Source organism: Spermophilus citellus, assembly GCF_964194105.1.
Source record: "Spermophilus citellus genome assembly, chromosome: X".
NCBI classification, from domain to species: Eukaryota; Metazoa; Chordata; class Mammalia; order Rodentia; family Sciuridae; genus Spermophilus; species Spermophilus citellus.
Window position 1 is genome coordinate 1738523 of NC_138190.1, and position 23668 is coordinate 1762190.

The window sequence follows — 23668 nt, forward strand, 5'->3', positions numbered from 1 at the left end:
GAGTGCGCTACCGCTTGAGCCACATCCCCAGCCCCTGTGATATGACTTTTGTGTGTCCCCTTCTCTTGCTCTGCCCTTGGGTGTGGCCTTCCTAGATGTCAGTCAACCTGAAAAAATTAACAATTAGCATTTTTAAAACCATTCTTAGGAAACACCATAAAGAGTAGCAGAAATATCTGAGGGGTTCACAATTCGGAATTCAATTTGAATTTGTCAATCATTTTATTACAGATACACTAGAGTTTCTTTTATACTCTGGATACTAGGAAATAATTAAATATGTAATGTGAAATGTTTTCTCCTGCTCAGCAACTTGCTGTGTTTTTTTTAAATATTTTCACATGTATAATCTTTTTAACAGCCACAACAATGTTTATACCAGATCAATATACTAGACTAGGGACCAACCTAGGTGTCCCTCCAAAGATCAATGGATAAAGAAAATGTGGTATATATAATTAATGGAATATCAGTCAGGTTGAAACTAGACTAAAATTATGGCGTTTGCTAGTAAACGGTTGGAGTTGGAGAATATCATGCTAAGTGAAATAAGACAATCCCACAACACCAAAGAGCAATGTTTTCTCTAATATGCAGATGCTAATTCAGGAGTGATGGGGCACTAGGGCAGAATAGTTTTACCTTAGATTAGGTTGAGGGAAGTGATGGGAGGAAGCGGAGAGGGATATGGGGACAGGAAAGATAGTAGTAGAATGAAACAGACATCATTACTATATTATATATTTGATTACGTGACTAATATGATTCTGCAACATGTACACACAGAAAAAAGAGAACAATATCCCATCCACGTATGATATATCAAACTTCATATATGCACTCTAATGTCATGTACAACTAATTAAACAAATAAAAAATTATAATTTTTTTCACAAAAACTTGTATGTATAATTATAATAACTATAATAATGTATTAATTATATTTTGATGTACACATACATTTTGGGATGGTTAAATAGAGAAACTGTTCTCATGTTCTTTTAAAAATTGGAGGAGATATTCTTTATGTCAAATTTTCTGTTCTTACTGGTGAGGTGGTACATGCCCATAATTCCAGTGGCTCAGGAGGCTGGACCAGAAAGACTATGAGTTCAAAGCCAGGCTCTGCAAGTTAGCAAGGCCCTGAGCAACACCATGAGACCCTGTCTCTGAATAAAATATAAAGAATAGCAGGAGATATGGCTTAGTGCTTAAATGTCCATGGGTTTTATCTTCATTAAGAAAGAGAGAAGAAAGAACGAAAGAAAGAAAGAAAGAAAGAAAGAAAGAAAGAAAGAAAGAAAGAAAGAAAGAAAGAAGAAACAATGAACAAGTATTCATAATTTGTTTCCTTTATTTGGTTTAATGCAATTTCTAAGGTATGTTATTCTCTTTCAAGAGCATCAAAATTTCCTCTCATTTTTGCCCTGAGAGTTCTAGTATATTTAGTATTTTCATTTCTGAATGCTCCACGAGTGTATTTTTCACTTTTTAAATTTGTTCTCTTTTGATACACATGATACTAGAGTGTATTTTGACCCTTTATGCATAAATTGGCTATAACTTATTCTAAGTAGCATCCCTGTCTTGTGGATGAACATGACGTGGAGTTACCTTGGTTGTGTATTCAAAAAGAAACATAGGAAACTGATGACCCATAAAATCTGCTTTCTTCACTCTTCCCCTTCTGCCTTCCCTTCTTTCTCTTTAGTCTAAAGCAATAGACTTCTATTTTTTGTGTCCCCACCTTCCCTGGTTGTGTGTAACCATCCACGTATATGTAGAAACATTCAGCCTTTGGTTTTTGAGGGTTGGCTTCTTTCACTTTGCATGATAGACTCCACGTTCATCCATTTACCAGTCAAGGGCATATTTCATTCTTATTTGGAGTAATATTCTAATGTGTGTGGGTGTGTGTGTGTGTGTGTGTGTGTGTGTTTTCTCCATTATTCTGTTCAAGGGCATCTAGGCTTGCCGCAGTCTGGCTGGGCACAAGATCACAAGGCACTCACAGCTTTGTAGATTCAAATAGCAATTCTTTATTCCCGAACTCAAACGAGCCCTGTAGAAATATGTTCTGGGGAAATCCAAGTTCTGCCACCCAATTCACGTCCCAAATACTTTCTGAATTCCATGAGAACTCAATGGGAACTCAGGCATCAGAATACGCCCTATTCCCAGCAGGAATAATCTTAAACTTGGAACTGCCCTAAATCCTAAACCCTAAATTTGTCTTAAACCGGGAACGCCCTGAACCCAAGGAGGGAGATACTTCCTAAAACCTGCAGGATACACCCTAAACCTGGATCCACCCTGGTCTTTCAGCAGGGTCACCTTTCTCAAACACACATGCAATGTCACAGCGAATTTCCAAGGCAAGTCCATTTAACATGGGGTACACTGGCAAGGAAATTTTGATGCGTCATTCCTACTTGGCAATGGCCCTCAGTATCATTCCATACTTTAGGTATTGTCAATTCAGTTGCTATAAACATTGATGTGCCTGTATCACTGAACTATGCTGATTTTAATTTGGGGGGTATAAGCTAAGGAGTCGGATAACTGGGTCAAATGCTAGTTCCATTCCAAGTTTTCTAAGGAATCTCCCTACTGCTTTGCAGAGTCCTTGCACCAATTTTCAGTCTGACCAACAATTTATGAGTTTGGCTTTTCCTTCCCATTCTTATTTATATTTACTTGTGTTCCTGATAATTGTCATCCTGACTGCAGTGAGATAGAATCTCAGTGTAGTTTTCACTTGTATTTCTCTAATTCCTAAAGATGGCAACCTTTTATTCACGTATTTGTTGATCATAGATGACTGTGTGTTTAATGTGTGACTGATGCTGGGGCTCCAGGTTCATCCTATTGCAGATGAACATTTAACTTTCCTAGAAACTTTTTAAAAAACACTTCTTTCCTCATTGATGGTTGCAATCCGATTGCTAAAATGAATTACTCACAAATGTGTTCATCATCCAATCTTCAAATATTTCCATTCGTTTATAGGAATCTGTTCTCATGCTACAGCTTCATGGCTTGATCACTGTAGTTTTTCAGTGAACATTGATGTCACTGTGTTAATGTTGAACCAGGATGAAATGAAAAGATCACCAACTCCAATTTTAAATCAAACTAAAGCAAGCTTGTATTGTGTAGACAAAAGCAGTCCACAAGCGGCTGTCTCTCCCAAAGCTAGCATACAGATCAGCACCCCAGCTCTTCAGGTGAAAGGTTTTATAGCTCCAAATGTTACAATGGTGGAGAAGTGCCTTGGGAATTTACAGCTAATAGAATTCTGGCAAGCATAATACAAAGGCAGATAGCAGGTTAATAATCTACATGGCTTAATGTTTCATGGTAGGGAGTAAATTGAGATTCCAACATCAGAATTTATGAGGTGCTCCTGGGGTTTTAGGGAGGGTTGTTACCTTGTCAAAAACAGACAGGTATGGGTGAGTTCAAAGCCCAGGCAGGAATTTCAAACAAGTTTAAACAGGCTATCAGGCCAAGTAGAAATCTTAGTATTTTTTAGCAAAACAGAAATGAACTTTTCTTAACTTTTTCATGAGATGACTCCCAATCCTAAAAAGAATGGAATTTCATTTGGTTCATCATTAAACCACAGAATTTTCTCATGCATTTTAAGAGTGGTTCACAGTTTTGGTTTTTATCACAAATGTATGTGGAATTTGGGAGCTTCTCAATGTCTACCCAAGTGAGGAGACTACATAGAACTTTTAGATCAATTTGTGGTGTACAGTTTTCTTTTTTCAAATTTAAAAATCTATTCATAAATCTTTATTTTGCTTTCACAAAACAATTATTAAAGTCATGAAGATTTAACAACATGTGAGACTTATTGAGTATTATTAAAATAATCTATCAGTGAATCAATGGCTTTTTAAAAGAACAAATCTAGATGCCATTAACAGACAAATAAATAAAGAAAATGGATACGCACGCACAATGGAATATTCTCAGTTAATGAAAAATAAAATGATAGTCTTTGCTAGTAAATAGATAGAAATGGAGAATATCATGCTGCACAAAATAAGCCAGTCCCAAAAATCAAAGGCCAAATGTTTTCTCTGATGTGCAGATGCTAATTCAGAGGAAGGCACAGAGGGTGGGCTGGGGAAGAATAGAGGTACTGTGTATTAGACAGAGGGGAGTGGTAGGAGGGGAGGGTGATCAGGGATAGGACTGAGAGTATCATAAATCAGACACTATTATCCTCTGTACATATATGATAACAGGATTGGTGTAACTCTACACAATGTGCAACCAGAAGAATGAGAAGTTATACTACATCTATATATGATGTGTCAAAATGCAAGTTCAAAGCAAGGCTCAGCAACTTGTAGAGATCCCAAGCAACTCAAGAGACATTGTCTCTAAATAAAATATAAAAAAATGCTCAGTGGCTAAGTGATCACACATTCATACCCTGGGTAACAAGATATGTTTTCTCTTCTTAGAAAACAAGAGGAGGAACACCTTAAGACAACTGTGAATTTATATCAAAATGATCACACTGATCCTTTTATTGAGCCTGCACTGAACAAGGAGGCCTTCCTATGCTTCGCCCAACTGATAATGATAGTCCCCTTCAGTCTTTTCGGGGTACATCTAACACTGAAACACCTGATTCTGGTTGGCTGAATCACTCTGTAGTTATCGCCTCATGCTCACTGCCTGGGATACATGTATCCATATTTAATCACATTATGTTAATTCACTGCTGAGCGTAATTCAAGTTGAAGACACAGAAAAGGGAAATCTGCTGCCACATCTCATCTGGATTCCTCTAAAATGATAGTGTCCCCAATTATCATCTAGGACATGTATCATTACATAAACATATGTGTTTTATAATATACATGAATACATACAAAGTTTTATATATATATATACAATATATGAATACAGTTTTGTGGCACAAAATGTCAAAAGCTTTTAAAAATTGAAATATTTTTAAGTATCTTGAAACTCAACACACACAAACACACACACACACACACACACACACACACACACACACACAGACTAAATTGTACTTAATTAGCGGACATTCCGCATGTCACTCCACCCCAGGCTGAGGTCACACATGCTGGGAAAGCACTCTACCATTCAGTCCCTTGTACTGATCTTGACATAGAACCTTGCTCACTTCTCCAGTCTGACCTTTGACTCATGATCCTCCTGCCTCAGCCTCTTGAGCAGCTAGAATTAGAGTGTGTGCCCCAGTGCCACGAAAATTTTGTGTGCCTTATCAGAAGTGTCATTTTCATTGAGAAAATGTTTGAAATGAGAAAATCTAAAAGAATTTCAATTTAAATGCATCAGGAAGATTTTAAGTCTTTTACAAACAAGTTCATAGATTTTACAATTCATTCAATTGATGATTTCCTATCCCAAAACATCCCTTATAGGACTGGGATGTGGCTCAAGTGGTAGCATGCTCACCTGGCATGCGTGTGGCCCAGGTTCGATCCTCAGTACCACATACAAACAAAGATGTTGTGTCCGCTAAGAACTAAAAAATAAATGTTAAAAAATTCAAAAAATAAATCCATTATATACAATAAGATTTAAGAAAAAAGCCTGAGTAGTGATGCTCTTACCATTTCGCTAGAAACATATTGCTTCACAGTAACTCTCCCTAGACTTGAGCACTGATAATTCAGTGAGAAATAAACATTCATCAAGCTCAGGACTGAATGTGAGTCCACGTGAAGTGAGGCCTCCAAGAAGTGAAAACGAAGGGGTGCCCTCAGTTCATGTCTGTCTACAATCTGATGTGGATTCAGTCCTTTGTCAACAAAAGTAAAAACAATAATGCTTACCTTGAAACAGGTAGCAAGGCTGAGAGAGGATGCAGCTCAGTGGTAATGAACCCAATGCCCAGTACTGCAACAAATAAACAGATGCATAAAAAAGGCACTTGTTGTGGCTCACATCTATAATGCTAGAGACTCAGGAGCCTGAGTCAGGAAGATCTTTCGTTTGAGGTCAGCCCCAGAAATTTAGTGAAACCCTGTATCAAAAAAGAAAAAGCACCAGGTGCAGTGGAATGCATCTGTAATTCCACTGGCCCAAGAGGGTTAGACAGGATTATGGGTTCAAATACAGTCTCAGGAATTTAGCCATGGTCTAAGCAACTCACCAAGACACTGTCTCTAAAGAAAATATAATGGTGCATCTGGGGATGTGGCCTAGTGGTTAAGAACCCCTTGTCTGGGCTGCAGATGTGTCTCAAACAGCAGAACGCTCACCTGGCATGTGCGGGGTGCTGGGTTCGATCCTCAGCACCACATAAAAAAATTAAAAAATAAAGATGTTGTGTCCACTGAAAACTAAAATTAAATATTAAAAATTCTCTGTATATATATATTTCTTTTGTAAGAAAGATCCCGTTGTACTAAAAAGAGAGTGATAGAGAGAAAATAGAAAGACAAATAAGAAAGTAGATTGTATTCACACAATTCCAACAAGTTCCTCATGGGCCCCACACTCATTACCAAGTACTTAGGGTCTGTGTGATATTGGTACTTCTGTGAAAATTTGAAAAAAAAATAATTTTTCTTATGATCTAGAGACATAAAAAAAAGGACTTGAAAATTTCTACCAGGCTTGGTAGAATGGGTTTGGAAACAGTAGTCACAACTTATATACCTAAGTTAAACTGTCATTACTTTAACTTAACTACTTCAACTGAGTTTCCTGCAAATGTGACTGCCATTGGGGTAAAGGTTCAGAGACCACATTGCTCCAGTTGAAGATTAGTGTGAGGTCATCTTGGACAACAGAGTCCAACACTGTCTCTAGAAAAAAAAAATGAAGGTAATTTTGGTGAGGGTGTAGCTCAGTGGTAAAGCAGACGTGGGTTCAATCCCCTGAGGAGACCAGTGACAGTGATTGGGAGACAAGTGTCTGAGATTGGGGTCTCTGATGACTTCATGGTAGTTCCATGTTCAGTGACTGGGAAGGTTTCTATGCAAAAGTATAGGATGTCTGGTTGCTATGGCAATGCTCTCCATGAGGGTAACTCTGTTGTGAGAGTCTTCTCAGCTGTGAACTTATTCTCAGGCACACAGCTCCTGGGAATAAAGGAACTTCCTGGCTAAGACAACCACAATGTTTCACCAGTTCTACTGCTCCTGGATCTGCCCAGAAACTAGTAACCTTAAATGATGGACTTTCTTGAGACCTGCATAGTGCTCATAACATTGTGCATTGCAACTGTGGAATGTAATGGAAGAAATAGCTGCATACTGTTGCTAACTGTGTAAATTTCATGAATACAAACAATAATGCTTGCATACTCTTCAATCTGATTAATGAGATATATATAATAAAGATTGCTGGTGTAATACTTTAGACCTGCTGCTCCATTAGAGAGGAGTGCTCCACCTGATCCCAACTGTTCTATCTTCAAGTTCTGCATGTTACTCTTTACTTCTTCCAATCTCCCATAAGCCTTGCCAGAACCTACTACTTTGGCCACACTGGTCGCAGCAATACCAAGTAACAAAAATAAATAAATAAAGTAAACATCATCAATTTACAATTAAATTACTTCATATGTTTTTTGATATGTTAAAACAAAATGTATGGAAACTAACATTTCCAATAAAATGTGATGTGCTTCTCAGAATATTTAATAGTCTAATATTTTCCAATTTGTTAAATATTGAAAAATCAGAATTATATCTAGGCATCCTGAAATCTTTAAACACAGTCACTGATAATCACAGAGAATCAATGAAATGCCAACTACAGAAACACAGATATTCTCTATCTCAACTTTTGCCTGGGGTACATTACTGCTAATTTGATGTGGCTCCATGTCTAAGTATTTATGCTCAATACCAAATATAATGAAAATTACTAATCCTATCTAATTAACAACTGGTATATATTTTTGCCTCAGATTTGGCTAATATTTTCTGTTTTCTCTATTTCAATAGCATTCTAATGCAAATTGCCCTTATCACTAACAGCACCAAATAAATTTTCAGACTACTCATCAGCTTTTCACAAGTGACCTGAGCAGAGACTCACAGCATCATGTTTTTGCAAGAGCACATCCTAAATTGCTGACTTCCACCTCCAAGTGTCCTTGATACACTTCTTAAAGACAAGAATATCTGACACCTCTTAGACTGCATGGGACCATGTGGCAATGTGTTCTGCACTTATCAGTTTCACTTGAGCTCCCCAATTACATCATGTATAAATCAGAGACCTCCATATGGAATTCCGCCACCAACTCTCTGAAAACACAGGCACTTTTAGCACCTTCAGAAACTCCTGCACAACAGAAGCTTCCACAAACTCTTTATGATAAGGACATTATGGCCACTTGTGATGACTACCAATCACTGAGGGTTCCTAGAGCAGGAAGCTGCCCCTTATGGACCTTGCTATATTATTATTTTTTAAAAACATATACTTGCTTTTTATTGAATTGGTAAATTTTACAGAGTTCCTAAATTAGTAAACCATGCCTGAGAATCCAAAGAAGAAAACAGTATAATGGACAAGCCCATCCATCCATAAGACAGTTTATTAAATCTTGGTTCCTAATGTATTTTTCTTGGAGGTACTGGGAATTGAACTTGTGGACACAACCACTAAGCAACCTCCCAGCCTTATTTTTAATTTATTATTTGAGTTAGTTTTTTAGAGACAGCGTCGCACTGAGTTCTTTACTCTTTGTAATCCAGGTAAGTCACCTTACAAATCACAACACTTTTAATAAGGTTGTGGTTCAGTAGTTGACAACATGCCTAGCATGTGTGAGGCACTGGGTTTGATTCTTAGGATGACATAAAATTAAATAAATAAATGTCCACCGACAAGTAAGAAATAATTTTTTTTAAAAAGTGAATAAATGGGCTAGGGACATGGCCTCAAACTGTAGTGTGCTCACCTGGCATGCGTGGGGCACTGGATTTGATCCTCAGCACAACATAAAAATAAATTAAAGATGTTGTGTCCACAGAAAACTAAAAAATAATAAAAATTCTCTTTAAAAAAAATGAAAAGAAAGCAAAATCCTACTGCCTAAGAATCTTGAGCAACTGGGATTTCAGGTGTATATCACAGAACCAGGGAATTCACAAGAATTTTGAGGATTTCACAGTCTTTCATACAATTTTAACAAGAGTGAAATTTAAGTCTGCTGCAAATCTTTAAAACTTCTAGTACACTGTACCATTAAATAAAGCTCTCCATATTCATCTCAGTTTGTTTCACATAAGCATCACACTACAAAAGTTTGTGACAAAGTGCATATATGAAAGGAAAATATGTGATTAAAGGTCCAAGAGGTGACTTGTTATCATGTTTGGCCCCCAAATCATGTCTTCAGTATGACACAGAATATTTTAATTGTCATTTAATCATTATATATTCTCACTACTTGCTCTCCTAAAAACCCAAACCCATCATAAGGTGGCCATCCACATGTCAGTCCACATGCCAAGACTCTTAACCAAAAGTGGTAGGCACATCCTGTCAGAAGATTCTGTAGCCCTCTTAGGAGTCTGATTCCTGCACTCACATACTCACCAAGACTGAATTCCTACAAAGAATGCCGGCACCCTAGGACAGTTGCATTCACTCCAGTTCCTCACACTGCCCAGGAGCAAGCCTGCAAATTCTGCTCTTTCAAATGAACTCCTTACAAAGAAGTCCAGATTGCATCAAGTACTCCTACACCAGTATGCAATATTTCTACTAAATCAAAGATGTAAAACTAGGAAATTGCCACGCTGTCTCATTAGGTGGAAAGACAGTTTACAGTAATCCTGAATGGCTTAAGCTGTATTTATTAAAAACAGAAGTGCCACAGCACACTCTATTGGCTTTCCTTTCCAAATGAACACTGACACTCAGCAAAAGGCCAGCAACAGAGATAGCAGTGACAATCACCCCATCGTTGGCATGTTGGTTACCTTAAAAATTTGAACACAAGTATGTAAGGAACTCTTAGCAATGATCACACAAGATCCATGATTCCTGAATAGGTTGTGGGTGAGGTTTTGCTCAGGATGCTTTGAGTGCATAGGACAGGTCATTGAATTCTTTAGCCTGAGCAGAAACAGCCCTCTCCACATCATGTACTGCACAACATCACCTGGTTGGAGGCTGTAGCTCCATCAATGATGTAGGGCACATGAGGCTAGACACCCAAGGAATGTTCCAGGAGCAGACTATTAGATGCAGAGTTCTAAGGGGTGTCACCTAAAAATTTAGATCACTGCTTGGAATTTCACTGATCTTCATTTACACCCAGTGTGACAGGGATGGAGGTGTATATTTTTTGTAGGGGTATACATAAAGGTGTTTTTTGTTTTGTTTTGTTCACAGAAAGCGTTTGTGTATAAATTGCAAGATTGTTCAGAGGTCTTCTAAGCTTTAACACAAAAACAGAAGTCTGTGTTATAACCCACATTGAGATTTTTGCAAAATCTTTTCCTGATATTCTGTTGAAAGATTATGGTGAAGGTCTCTCAAGAAGCTTATTTAAGATTCTTTGGTGGGGAAGGGAGGGCAACTATATTAGGACATCAGACTGTGATGCTTCTTACCAAGCCTTTGGTCATGTGGTGTGTATTAAGAAAATCAGCACACAATTTTCCCAGGGCTATTGAGCTACTCTAAACACAGAGAGAAATCAAGCCTGGGTTTTCTGGAATATTCCACCTAAGTATTATTGATGGGGAGAAAAGTTAAGTTGGATGAAGTTTTTTAAAAAATTCACTGGCATAAAAGACCTTTAAGAAGGAAGAGACCATCTGCAATTGTGGAGGAAACACCTGCAGAGCTGCATCTGCTGATATGGTAATCACTGGGGTCCACACACAGCAACAACAAACTCACCACCTTAGCTATAGGAGTGCTCAGTGCTAGAATGCCTGCCTAGCATGCACAAGGCAGGATTGTGTCGTCAGAACTGGGGAAAGAAAAGAGAAAGCAACTCAACCATAGGGCAAAACATGTTTTGAGAAAGTGCCTCTCCAAGCAATATACACAAATGACATGATATCATAATGCTCTTTAACGTGCCTACATACAGCACAATACATGAGACTTAGAACAAGCACAAGTGACAAGAGTGGGGTCCCAGAGTCATCCACAGCTCAATAAGCAATCAGGGAAAAGAAATAGGCCAGCTACAGGGTAAACAGACACATCCCTATGGTCCCAGCTCCCAGCCTCACCCCATCTCAAAAAATAACAATTAAAAACACTGTGGAGAAACTCAGTGGTGGAGCACTCCTGGGTGAAATCTGAACAAAGAAAGAGAGGAAGGAAGTTCAGAAGAGACATTTCACCAATCTACCAAAGGCTGGAGTGGAGAGGCCTAAACTAACATACAGAATATGTAATGAAATATTAGATAGAAAAGACTTAAAATACAGGAAAATGGAAACTAACAATAAGAGAGATTTAACCCAGAAAAACATGTTGCTTTCAAATCTTCATGCTGATGCAAAGCTCCTCTCCATCCCAGGGTGCATTTTTGTTACTTCTGAATAGATAAAAAAAGAAATGAAGGCACAAACCTTTTTACACACCTACAGTGGTTTTCTCAAAAGAAATAAATAAAATGAAATAAAATAGGGCTGGGGATGTGGCTCAAGTGGTAGCGCGCTCGCCTGGCATGCATGCGGCCTGGGTTCGATCCTCAGGACCACATACCAACAAAGATGTTGTGTCCGCCGAGAACTAAAAAATAAATATTAAAAATTCTCCCCCTCTCCCCCCCTCCTCTCTCACTCTCTCTTAAAAAAAATCTAAAAAAATGAAATAAAATAAAAATTTCCCCAAGTCTGTACAAGTTCAAATGGATCTGAAACAAGCAAAGGTCCGACCACATTTCTATATACAGGGCTTTTCTCTAGTGTGATTTCTTCAATGCTGTTCAAAGGGACCTGGAAAGTTGAAAGTCTTACAACAATTTTTAAAGAGAGTAAAAGGATCTTCCCAGATGTGAATTCTCTACAACTTTGAGGAAAATTCTGAAAGCTGAATACTGCCCCACATGGCTTATCCTCAGTATTTTCTACAGTATGCGTCCTTTCATACAACTGAACAAAACTAGAACAGCTGAACCCTTTATATTTCTTACTTGCATAGTATTTATACCTTTTATTCCAAAAGAATCTTCCCATTCCTTAGTAAAATACTGAGAAAACTAGAAGATTTCCCACATTCTCACACTCACAGGGCTTCTCTCCGGGAGGGTTTTCATATATGAAAATGAAAACAGGGCTGGATGGGAAGCTGACAGGATGTAGAAGATCCCCCACAGAGTGATTATTTTTTTCAATTTGAATAAAATGGCTTTGAAGACAACAGGGAAAATGGAATGATTTGTGATATTTTTTACATTTAAAGAGTTATTCAGTTGGAAGGGGTGGTGTTTGCCTTTAAATACTGAGACTTGAGAGGTGGATTCTGAAGGATACATGTTGGAGGCTAGCCTCAGCAACTTCGGAAGACACTAAGAAATGCAGCAAGTCCCTGTCTCAAAATTAAAAGTAACTGGAATGTAGCTCAGTGTAGAGCACAACCAGACATAATCCCCAGTCTCTCTTTTTCTCTCTTACAGACACACACACACACACACATTTTCAGCAGTGTGAGCTTTTTCTTATCTTTGAGGATGACATGGAACATTGATTTACCAGATTTTACATTAAAATGATTTTTCTCCAATAACGTTCTACATGTATATGAGTGAAACTGTAATAACAAAGTCTACCAATTGATTTCATGCATACAATTTCTCTGCAGTATCTGTTCTCTTTTTTTTTGAGAGACAGAAAGAGAGAGAGAAAGAGAGAGAGAGAGAGAGAGAGAGAGAGAGAGAGAGAATTTTAATACTTATTCTCTACTTTTCGGCGGACACAACATCTTTGTTTGTATGTGGTGCTGAGGATCGAACCCCACCCGCACGCATGCCAGGCGATCGCGCTACCGCTTGAGCCACATCCCCAACCCAGTATCTCTTCTTTAATGTGTGTGAAGCAGACAGGATGAGGCAAAACTTTTTCTCATTTTTGACATTCATAGGTCTTTTCTCTGGTATGTATTCTTAAATGTCTGTGAAGCTGAGGGGATGTAGCAAAGGCTTTGCCACACTGCTTACATTCATAGGGCTTCTCTCCAGTGTGCATTCTTCCATGAATCTGAAGGTAAATGGATCTAGAAAAGGCTTTGCCACACTGCTTACATGCATAGGGCTTCTCTCCAGTATGTACTATTCCATGTCTGTGAAGGTCACTGAACCTAGCAAAGGATTTGCCACACTGCTTACAATCATAGGGCTTCACTCCACTATGATTTTTTTCATGCAACTCAAGGTAATTGGATGTAGCAAAGGCTTTGCCACACTGCTTACATGCATAGGGCTTCTCTCCAATATGTGTTCTTCCATGTCTGTGAAAGCTACTGGATGTAGCAAAGGCTTTGCCACACTGCTTACATGCATAGGGCTTCTCTCCAGTATGAGTTCATTCATGTATCTGAGGTGAGAGGGAGTAGTAAAGGCTTTTCCACACTGTTGACATTCATAGCGCTTTTTTCTGGTATGTATTTTTCCATGTATATGAAGCTGATGAGATGTAGCAAAGGCTTTGCCACACTGCTTACATTCATAGGGCTTCTCTCCAGTATGCGTTCTTCCATGAATCTGAAGGTAACTGGATGTAGAAAAGGCTTTGCCACACTGCTCACACTCATAGGGCTTTTCGCCAGTATGAGTTTGTTCATGTGAGTGAAGGCTATCAGATCTAGCAAAGGCTTTGCCACACTGCTTACATTCATAGGGCTTCTCTCCAGTATGCGTTCTTCCATGAATCTGAAGGTAACTGGATCTAGAAAAGGCTTTGCCACACTGCTCACACTCATAGGGCTTTTCGCCAGTATGAGTTTGTTCATGTGAGTTAAGGCAACTGGATCTAGCAAAGGCTTTGCCACACTGCTTACATTCATAGGGCTTTTCTCCAGTATGTATTCTTCCATGAATCTGAAGAGAACTGGATGTAGAAAAGGCTTTGCCACACTGCTTACATTCATAGGGCTTCTCTCCAATATGTGTTCTTCCATGTCTGTGAAGGTGACTGGATTTAGCGAAGGCTTTCCCACACTGCTTACATGCATAGGGCTTCTCTCCAGTATGAGTTCTTTCATGTGAGTGAAGGTTAGAGGACTGAGTGAAGGCTTTCCCACACTGCTTACATTGATAGGGCTTCTCTCCAGTATGAGTTCGTTCATGTTTCTGAAGGCAGGAGGCATTAGTAAAGGCTTTTCCACACTGTTGACATTCATAGGGCTTTTCTCTTGTATGTATTCTTCCATGTATATGAAGCTGATGAGATGTAGCAAAGGCTTTGCCACACTGCTTACATCCATAGGGTTTCTCTCCAGTATGAATTTTTTCATGTGAGTGAAGGCCAGAGGACTGAGTGAAGGCTTTTCCACACTGCTTACATTCATAGGGCTTCTCTCCAGTATGCATTCTCTGATGTATTCTAAGTAAACTGGGAAAAGCAAAGTCTTTCCCACATACCTTACATTTGAAACCTTCATTCCCCATGTGTGTGATCCTGTGCCTTTGAAGACTTGTGTATGAAATACAGGTCTGACCACCTCGTTTACATTCATACACTTTCTCTCCAGCATGAGTTCTTTCATGTCTTCTTAATACAGAGGAGAAACAAAAGGCTTTCCCACATACCTCACATTGAAAACGTTTATGTTCACTGTGTGTTCTCATGTGTCTTGGAACACCCGTGGGAGAAGACGAGGTTTCACCACATTGCTGATATTCATAGGGTTGCCACCCAGTATGAGTATCTTTATGCCTTTGAATGTCACTGGAATGATGGATGACTTTCCCACGTACTGTACATTTAAAAGGTCCATCTCCAGTTTGTATTAACATTTGTGTGTGAACATTTTGGGGAGAAACCAGAGATTTCTTATATTGTTTAAATTCACATGGCTTCTCTTCACATTCCTCATGCTTGTAGTATTTGCATCCAGAGCATGATGTGATCTGCCTATGAAGGAATGAAGGTCATATGAAGTCTTTTGCACACATAATCAAGTGACATGGATTTACTCTATTAAAATGTTTCTTTGTTCAATTAAGTATTGGAATCGATTTGAAGGTTTTCCCACACTATTTTGTGCCTTTGAGTTTACCATGAGACTTCTTTAAAGAAGAAGTGACCAGCACATAATCAATGCTTGATTCATTCACAATTTTCTATGTATTGATAGATCTTTACATTACTACCAACATTAGGTAAAGGCTAGGTTTTCTGACTTGTTCAACTTGCCTAAAAATAAGGAGATTTAAAGCAAACAATCCTTTTCAACATAGCTTTTCTATGCCTATTATCCAAATAGTGATATTCACATATGCAATTTCATATAATTTTTGCATGACAAATACTTTGAAAAGACAAAATATCTGTTACAGCTAAGTATATATTTCAGGTAAAAAGCACTATAAGAATAAATACTTCTCAATTTATGCATACTTCTTTGGTTGGTTTGCTTTAAATATTACATGACTGTTCTCAGACCCCCTGATGGACTCCTCTTGTGAGGACAGTTACCTTACATTGCTCCCAGAGTTTTCAATCTGAACTTCAGTGGTCTTGTCTTCCCACTTGTTTCCTAAAATGAGAGAACAGAACAATCTTTATGAATATTTAGGAGCTAACAATGCTTTGCCAAATGATACATGCTATTTATGCTGTAATAATTCACCAACTGATTCCCTTTTCACCTTCTACATAAATGACCAAAATAAACAAGAGTTGTCTATTTGATTAAATTTAAAAACATCATTATTACCTATAGAAGACAGGTTTCTGAGGACTTCCAGCATCACATCTCTGTAAAGGTTCTTCTGGTAAGGATCCAGCAAAGCCCACTCCTCCTGGGTGAACTTCACAGCCACATCCTTAAAGGTCACTGAGATCTAAAATATCCCACCAAATGTATAGTGGAGGGCAGGAGAGATTGACAGCATGAGAAACCTATACTCAACATGCATGGTGTTCATATGACTCCAGGAGGAACCCTAAGGTAAATGATAAACTTTGGCTTATCATAACATGTTGCTTCATCCATTCTCTTCATCAAATGTTCAACACTGGTTTAGTAACTAACAAACACCCTACACCAATGCAATATTTTGAAAACAGTGGAGACTATCAGCTGGAGAGAAGGGGTATTCCATACTATGACTAATGACATATTTAATTGTCACCCTGATTGGATTAAAAGATACTGATAATTAATGAGATGTGTCCATGAGGGTATGTCTACAAATGATTGGCATGTGGGATAGTGAGCCAAACTGGCAAAGCTTTTTAAGGTATGCAGCACCATCCAATAGGACTGTGTCTTAGGTGGAATAAAAGTTGAAAAAAGAAGGAAGTAGCAGCAGAGCAAGCTCCTTTCTTCTCCAATAGTTTCTTCTTAGCTGCTGCAATGGCCTGAGGGTATCAGACACTGCCTTGTTCACACTCCCAAAGTGGACTCTGCCAGTGATTCTCCAGGGAGTTGCCAGAACCTTTGGTCTGGACTAGGGCAGCACCATTGATCCCTCTTGTTCTGACACTTCAGCCTCTTGGACTCTGCAGCAACTACTCTGAAAACTTTCCAGCTGCAGATGGCCACTGTGAACATCCAGCTTTGGGTCAAGTAGGCCAATCTAATAAGTCCCCTTTTATAATCAAACTTCCTCTTGATGCTGTTCCTCTAGAGAAAACTGACTAATAAACTATGTAAGCCAAAAATTGCTCTGAAAAACAAAGTCTAACTAATAAAGAAGTAAACAAACTACCAACCCATGAAGTTTTACAAATATATACATAAGAAATAATAGTATATGCTAAATACCATTTTTATAATGATGCACGAATAAAGCAAAGAGTCATACGTACAAATTTCAAAACTATGGACAAAAGCAAAGAAACTGATTTTCAATACTATTTCCACCTGGAAATAAATTGGATGATAAATCTTCAAAAGTCATTCCAGTGGCTGGGGTTGTGGCTCAGTGGTAGAGCACTCTACTTGCACGTGCAAGACCCTGGGTTCAATCCTCAGCACCACATAAAAAGGAATAACTAAAATAAAGGTATTGTGTCCAATTACAAATAAAAAAAATATTAAAAAAAAGACATTCCAACTGCTGGTGTGGTAGTGTGCACCTGTAATTTCAGCCACTAGGGAGGTAAAGGCAGAGAAATGGCAAGTTGGAGGCCAGTCTCAGCAACTTAGCAAGATACTCAGAAATTTAGTGAGACTGGTCTTCATCTAGAATAAAAGGGGGGGACTGGGACTGTAACTGAGTGGCAGAGCACGTGGTAGCATGTGTGAGGCACTGGGTATATTCCTCAGCAACACAGAAAAATAAACAAAATAAAGGTATTCTGTCCATTTATAACGATATATATATATATATATATATATGAAAAAATAAATACATAAGAAGAAGGGCTGAGTATGTGTTCAGTGGTGAATGGGGCTGGGGATGTGGCTCAAGCGGTAGCGCGCTCGCCTGCCATGCGTGCAGCCCGAGTTTGATCCTCAGCACCACATACAAACAAAGATGTTGTGTCCCCCGAAAGCTAAAAAATAAATATTGAAGAATTCTCTCTCTTGGGCTGGAGATGTGGCTCAAGCGGTAGCACACTCCCCTGGCATGCGTACGGCCCGGGTTTGATCCTCAGCACCACATACAATCAAAGATGTTGTGTCCGCCGAGAACTAAAAAATAAATATTAAAAAATATTCTCTCTCTCTCTCTCCCTCTCTAACACTCTCTCTTTAAAAAAAAAGAAAAAGAATTCTCTCTCTCTCTCTCCTCTCTTACTCTTTCTTTAAAAGAAAAAAAGATGTTATATAAACTGAAAACTAAAAAATAAATTTAAAAAAATTACACTGAAGATGGGAGTGATGGTGCACACCTGTATCTCAGAGGTTCAGGAGTCTGAGGCACTAGGCGATGTAGCAAGACTCTGTACCAAAACAAAGAATCTAAAAGGGGTTGGTTAAGCACCTCTGGGCTCCATTCCAGATACCAAAAAACCATGAACCTGCCAAGGCCAGACAACGACAGTGAAAAACTGTCATCCTTTGTCCAATTCATCACCTTGTGAAGCACAGATACTACTTTTCATGAAACCACATTCATAAATTTATCCACCACTATTTTTGTAGAATTGGACTCAAAATCTGCAGCAATAATGCAAGACAGAGTTTCTCTGTACCTTATGTGGGATTTTGGAATCTAGGACTGCATTTCAATTTGAAATCATTGAAAAGACAAAATTGAATCTTACAAACATTCTATAAACTCAGGGGTAGCAAATGGTAAATTAGGTAATTAGGTGTGTTCTTTTTTTTTTTTTTGTACCCCCAAAATAAAACCCAGAGACATTTTACTACTGATCCACATCCCCAGTCATTTTTATATTTTATTTTGAGATGCAGTCTCACCAGGTTGCAGAAGGCCCAGCTAAGTTGCTAAGGCTGTCCTCAAATTTGCAACACTCCTGTCTTAGTCCCTGGAGCAGGAAGGATCGCAGTCGTGCCCCAGTGTACCTGGCTTAAGTTGGGAATTTTGACAATGAAAATATAACTAGACTTTAAAATCCAATTCTTTCTTGCCTCTTAATAATATTCCACCCCATATGGCTCTGAATAAATAAACCTGGGCCTCAGATAAGTGAGCACAACATTTCAAAGTGATACACAGAAAGCTTTGGTGCTGAGGGAGGACACATGTGTCAGGCTCAAGGGGCAGGGAAGGTCCCTGACAGCTGGGACATGCTCCCTCCTGGTCTTGCTCACTGAAAGCCTCCAGGATCACTCTCCCATGAACCTGGACCATGATTCCAGTCTATGAGGCTTTTCAGGTTTGCACAGCTCTGCACTGGGGTGGGTGGTCCTTATGCTCTGGGAGAGGTTTTGCTCCTTCACACTGTGAGAGACTGAAAAGGCAGGAGTCACTGCTGACCTGGCCCCTCAGCACCAGCATCCACAGGCTGAATTTCCAACTTTCTCCAAAGAATGGGAACAGGGCTTGGGGAAAACAAGGTTCCAAGAAGTTAGTGGTCTAGATGAGGCATGTTCCGGGACATTCCTTAGCCCCAAGACCTCAGCTGATCCCCCAAGAGGCTGTACCACACAACTTAGGCTGTCCTCTAAGAGGAGCTGACCCAGGGATTGAAATTCCTTTTACAATGCAGGGCACAGGACAGCTGTGGGCACATGGTGGCAGCCCCAGGAATGGATAGTGGCTGAGAACATAGGATTCTCTGAGGTGTCCAAAGAAAACCTGGCTGAGAAAATCAGATTTGGTGTCTACACTATAGGAAGATAAAATAAAAACAAACAACAACAACAAAAAAAACAGAATTTAGGCAGGTGTGAACTGAAGTTCTCTATGAACTTGCTCTATATCAAAGAACCTTCAGACCACCTGACTTTGGGGAACTAGACCACCATGAGGTATAAGACAGGGTTCTGCATCATTGGCAACAATTATCTTGGCCTCTCTAAAGCTCTTTCAAAGCCAATTACCTTAATTTCTATATTAGTCAAAAAATTCTCCAAACAAATGTACTTCTCAGAACATATTACTAACCTTACCCGATATATAACCACCATCTTCCAAAGCTAACAATGTAATAACTGGCCTACAGAATAAATTTCCCCTTTTTGACTGTAGCCACCCATCTGATGATCCTACCAATGCACTTGGTTAATGTATTCATGCATTACTTCCTTTTCAAATGTTCTTGTCAGCCATGCACAGTGGGGCACAACTATAATCCCAGCAGCTTGAGAGATTGGGTCAGGAGGACTGCTAAATTCAAAGCCAGCCTCAGCAACTTAGTGAAGCCCTAAGGAATGTAATGAGATCATGGCTCAAAGGGTTGCTGATATGGTTCAGTGATTAAGTTCCTCTGGGTTCAAACCCTGTTATTAGAAAAGATGTAATTTCTTCCAGAATGGGACACATACATCAATCAGGATAAGTTGAATCCATGTTCCTGAGGATGGTCATTAATATTTGGGTCAAAATAAACTATTTCCCTCAGGTATGGTGGCCAGTGCCTTTAATTCCAACAGCTAGAGAAGCTGAGACAGGAGGATCAGAAGTTCCAGGTGAGCCTAGACAACGTAGCCAAATCTTGTCTGAAAATAAATTTTAAAAGGGCTGGAGATGAATGACAAGAGAATAAATCAGACATCATTATCCTATTTGACTACATGACCCATGTGAATGGACATTAGGTACAACCAGAAAAAGGAGAAGTTACACTCTATTTATGTATGATGTGTCAAAATGCATTTTACTCCCATGTACAAGTAATAAAAGTCAAGAAAAAATAACTTCTACCAAAAACAAACAAACAAACATACAAAACAGAGCTGAGGATGTAGCTAAAGATTCAATATCCCTAGTATGAATAATCCACTGTCTTATTTCATTTAAAGTAGCTATTTTACCAGAACACAAGATGTGTCAAGTTACTATTCTTTCCCCTAAAGGATGATATTCAGAAATAGAACAAGAAAGGTTATGGGCTGGGGATGCGGCTCAAGCGGTAGTATGCTCTCCTGGCATGCGTGCGGCTAGGGTTCAATCCTCAGCACCACATACAAACAAAGATATTGCGTCCGCCAAAATAAATAAATAAATATTAAAATTCTCTCTGTCTCTCTATTAAAAAAAAAAAAAAAAAAAGCTTATGCTTGCCAGCAATAGTGGCACAGGCCTGTAAACCCAGGGACTCAGGAGGCTGAGGCAGGATGATCATAAACCTGGAGGACTGTGTCCAAAACAAGTGGTATATTATCTCTTTTTAAAAAGCGGGGGGGGGGGGGGGGTGGTTCCTGAGGATTTAACTGATAAAGCTTCTCTAGTTTTGATCGCCAATATAAAAAGAAAATATTCCTTGCAATACTTCACTAAAGTAAAAGTGAAAATTAATAGACTGTGTTCATTTGAAACACACGAAGAAGAACAGACATTTGAGAGAGATGGGGTGGAGAGGAAGATGGCATTTTAGAACGCAGCAGGCAACTGCAAATGAAGGACCTACAGCAGCCTTCAGAGACTCTGAACAGGGAAAAGGAAAGTGGATTTGGGATCCTGCTTCCTACACATTTGGAAGAGTGGGGGCGGGCCACCAGCAGGGAGGGGAGGGGAAGCCAGGGACCTGAGCCGCCCATTCAACAATGGAAGTTACAGGATGGAGCCCAGGGCCACCTTCCAGGGAGAATTGGGCCTCATGCTCTGAGCTGACCTTAGGGACCAGCCCACCCCTCAGGCCCAGAGGGCAGAAGCCCAGAGACAAATACCATGGAGGACTAGGCCGCACCCTCTGCACCAATTTCTGGGGCACCCAACACCCAGCTCACCCGGCGGGACCAGGGGATAGAGGCTTAGGGTCAGTCGCCAGGGAGGTGACTTCAAGTTTCTACCATCCAGCCCAACCCCCAGGACCAGGGGACAGAGACCCAGGGCAACCTCCAGAGGTGACTCCACCAGGCTCTGCCACTCACCCCTTTTCGGGGGCCCCAAGGCAGTTGCTGACCATGTCCCTTCAGCTCTCCTCACATACTCACCATTTTTGTCTTTCTAGAGGACCCGGTGTTCTCTTGAGGACCTCAAGGCACCAGAGATAGAGGGAAGCACAGGCTGCTCAGAATCAACTAGGCCTTTTGGCAGAGCGCGTGGGGCCTGAAATGGAGGAGCAGAGTTGGTCCGGAAGAAAAGCCCACGAAATTTCCAAAGCCCGCCCTTCCCCTCTGGTCCGGATCTGATTGGACAGTTCCACCCCAGCATCCCTAATTGGGCGCCTCCAATCAGGCCTCTGCATTGTGACTGACAGCTAAGGTTATCCAATCACTAACCAAAATTGCCTAGAGAGGCAGATCCTTGGCCCCAGCCCTTTTCAGGTGGAGCTTCTTTCCTGGGCTGGGAACTAATCCAGGTGGGAAGCCTTTGCTTGAACCTGGTACAAAGGGTAACATCTGGGATTGAGCTCTGGCTGAGGGAGACTGCTTTCCCTGCACGGGTGATGCCCTGGGTTTTAACCTCACCACAGAAGCAAACAACAATTAAAACATATATACAAAATAGTTACTTAAGGACTCTAAGGCAGGAGGAGCCCAAAATCAGGTGAAAATCAACAAATGATAATGCTGTTTACCATGAGGAGTCCTTGTTCCTGAGTCCTGCAGTATAACACCAGAGAAGCAGGTGGAGAGTGAAAAGTGGAAGGTTTAATAAGAGAAAGCACAAAAGACTCCCCCCACCCCAGGAAGAAGGGGACCCAAAAGGCAGAATCGCTGGAAGGGGGAGGGCTTCTCCCTCTTAAACCTAAGGTCTTCTTTTGTCCTCCCACATTCCTGTCCTTTATTTTCCTTTATTGTGCAGGTGATTGGGCCTGAGGGTGGAAGGCCAAAGGGAGGGAATTGGGTGGACTTATGGGATGGGGAGCAAAAACCTGGGCCGAAACAGCCTAGGGGGGTTTGTTTAGCATCTCCCTATTTTACTGGGAGCTACTTCATTAACCCTTATTTAGGACCTGCCCAAGGCCATGACAACATGAACACTTCACTTCTCAGGTGTTTTTTTTTTGGTTTCCCAGGATCAGATCAGATTGCATTTTTTTATTGGACCTGATATTAGACCCCACTTACCTAGCTACACACACTACAATATTTCAATCTGGCTTCACAAACAGGGAGAGCCTACCTTAAAATAAATTAAAAGGGTTGATGATCTAGCTCAGAGGTCGAGCCCCACAGGGATTATTCAACAGAACCTCAAAGAAAAAGATACCTATATACATATATAGTATCAGCTGGTGTGACCTCAGGCAACTTAGCAAGAGATAGTTTCAAAATTTTTGAAACAATATTTAAAAATATCATATGTATCATACATACTTGATATGTGAAAATAAATACAGTTTGACAATTATTTTAGTAATTCTCATCACCTCCGGACTACTTATCTTTTGAGGAAGGAGATAGAGCTAAGAAAGGAAGCAATTGGTGTTGGTGATTTGGCTCAGTGTTCTCTCCCCAGCAGGATGGAGGGGAAGGAGGTGTGGGAGGCAATTCCCTAAGGCAGCAATGCAGGGTTGAAATAAAAGGAGCACCTTGTGCTTAATGTCCATGTTCTACATTCCACTATTAAGGAGTTGTTGGAAGCCATCGGACTCTGGTGACCCCACACATCAGGTCATCTCTTTACCCCAAATCCAAACACAAAAGGTCATGACGAAAAGCAGGAAAGGAACTTTGATCAGTGAAGCTACACCAGGAAGACCAGGGCACCATGTCCTCCGCCCTCTCTTCAGGGGCTGTCTAGGACTCTCAGGTTTTATAGAAAGGGCAATCAGTCATAGGCATGTGCTAGGAGCCACAAGCAAATAACAGGATGTATGGCACCTTTGGTTGAAAAGTGACACCAGCTAGCCACTAAGATTTGATTATGCTAAGATTTACATTCATATGGAAATTGGACTCCCGCTGTTCACCTTGGCCTACTACCGGACTCATGTTACGGGGACTCATGGAGAGTTCCCATTGGTTG